Here is a 2,117-nt window from a genome sequence, read left to right as displayed (position 1 = left end):
TGAACCCTTGCCCTCTACAGCTCTGTTAACTGTTGTGAACTGCTCAGATTAAGAAATGGATCACTAAATATTACAAGGTTGAATGTGTTCATTTCTTGTGCCTTAGTGATCTTTTGCTACTTTCCTGAAAAGCTAGTATTTTTTTTTCTTTTTCCTTTTTCTTTTTTTTTTTTTCTTCCCCCAGTTTGGCAAATAAGTCTGGTAGAGGAAGAAATCTACTGTGTTGTGAATTATTTTCCGTAGGTGCTTTATAGATTTGTGTGACTGCAAGAGGAATAACTTAAAAATAAGCTGACATCATAATTTTAGTGATTTCATGTCTGATTTACACTATTTTTCACCAGCAAGCCAAGGATGAAAGGGCAAATTCTGCTGTTTTCCAGTAAGTTTTCATCTTCCTCAGGCTACTGGGGAGATGACAGAGCAAGTAGGACATGAAATAGCAGCTGCTAGTAATTGCTTAGAATGTGGTAACACTGAAGCAAATTTAGGTAAAGTGCAGTCTTTGGGGCTGTAAAGCATGACTAAAAATTGTTTTCTCTGAAAGCGTGTGTTGCCTCTGGTCTCATCTGCCCCCCTGGAGGAGAGCTGGGAAGCAGCAGAGGTAGCTGTCTCTGAAGGCCACAGAAAAGTCTTCATCCAATGCTGTGCTGCAGATGCAGTTTTTCTACATGATACCACTTCTCTCATTATTTGTGTTGCTCAGGGGAACTGCTGGGTTTCTCAAGGGATATCTAACTTGTATGTAGGAAACTCTGACTCATGGTCTCTGCATATTTTATTGTTCTGATTTCAGCAAAACTGCTGATATTCTTTGGACCATAAAGGACTTAGAAATAAGGAATAAGGGTAACAATCTCACACTAATGGTAGAGGAAAATGCATCTTAGCCTGTTAGAAGTTTTGAGAATGGGAGACCATGCATACCACACACACTGAGAATAATATCTTGTTGTAATTGGTCACAGACCAGACATGCATATCTTCAGATTAAGCTGTTCCTCTTCGTAAGTATCTCTAAATATTCATGAGACCATGAGAGTGAACACAGCTTATTAGGGCACTTGTGGAAGTCATCATATGCTTAGACTTCAGTCCTTACTCTCATAAATATTAAAATATTTTAGATAGACCTTCTTCATTCAGAAGAATACCCAATGCTTAAGTTCTTTGGCACTAAAAGCTAAAAAATGTAGATTCAGGTGGCTTTAGGGAGAACAGGGATTGGAAGCTGGATTGCTTACATTGCTATAAATGAAATCCTATGTACTCTTTGGTGTTATCCAAAAAAGGGATGGGAGGAAATGGATTTCTCTCTCCAAGTGAATCTGTGTGTGATTTGGCAGGCGTTAGAACACACCCATGTCCTGCCACGACAGACAGGGGGATTCGTGTGTGTAATCCATGCTGCTGCTCTCTGCCTGACATAAACTGCAAAAGTTCCCCGCTGTCCAGTCAGCCTTTTCCAGCTTGGTGCACTCCCCTCCTTTCTGTTTCCTTGCTGTGCTGAAGGAATTGTGTATTTTGTGTTACATCCTATTCAGCCTGGTATTCCCCAGGCCCATGCAGTTGCTGTAGAAAGCTTCCTGAAGCGTGAGGTAGTTGTCTTCATATTAAGGACCCGCATTTTTAAATTATTATTTTTGTTCAAATTGGAGGAAAGGACCATGAATTTGTACCAAACCATTAGCTACAAAAGTGAAGTGTAAAAGCTGTCATGCATCATTATCCTTATCCATAACCAGTGGCTGGATGATGTCAAGGTGATTGCCTGAAGTCAGCTGTTGATGTAAACTGAGGTAATGTAAAGGTTGATGTAAGCTGAAGTAAACTCAACTAAAATGGAAAGCAAGGCTTTCTGCTAGGTAGTGGCGTTCTTCCAGATAGGTAGTTCTTCGTTATGTCCATATTCCACCTGCTTTTCCCTTCTCCTTTTGTTTTCCTTTGGAGTAAGACTGCGAGGTGCAATATTTAGTGCAGTTTTGGTGTAGCAGTGGTGGAGTTTTGCTTTGTACTTATTAAAATACCTGGAAGAGAACAATGTGGCTTCTTATTGCTTTGCTAGAAAATCAATATAATAACATTCAGTCTTAAGCCTATTTGGGCTATGGTTTTTT

Source organism: Merops nubicus, unplaced genomic scaffold (assembly GCF_000691845.1).
Source record: "Merops nubicus isolate BGI_N331 unplaced genomic scaffold, ASM69184v1 scaffold5781, whole genome shotgun sequence".
Lineage (NCBI taxonomy): Eukaryota > Metazoa > Chordata > Aves > Coraciiformes > Meropidae > Merops > Merops nubicus.
The sequence above is the reverse complement of the archived record's forward strand: the minus strand, read 5'-3'. Positions refer to the sequence as shown.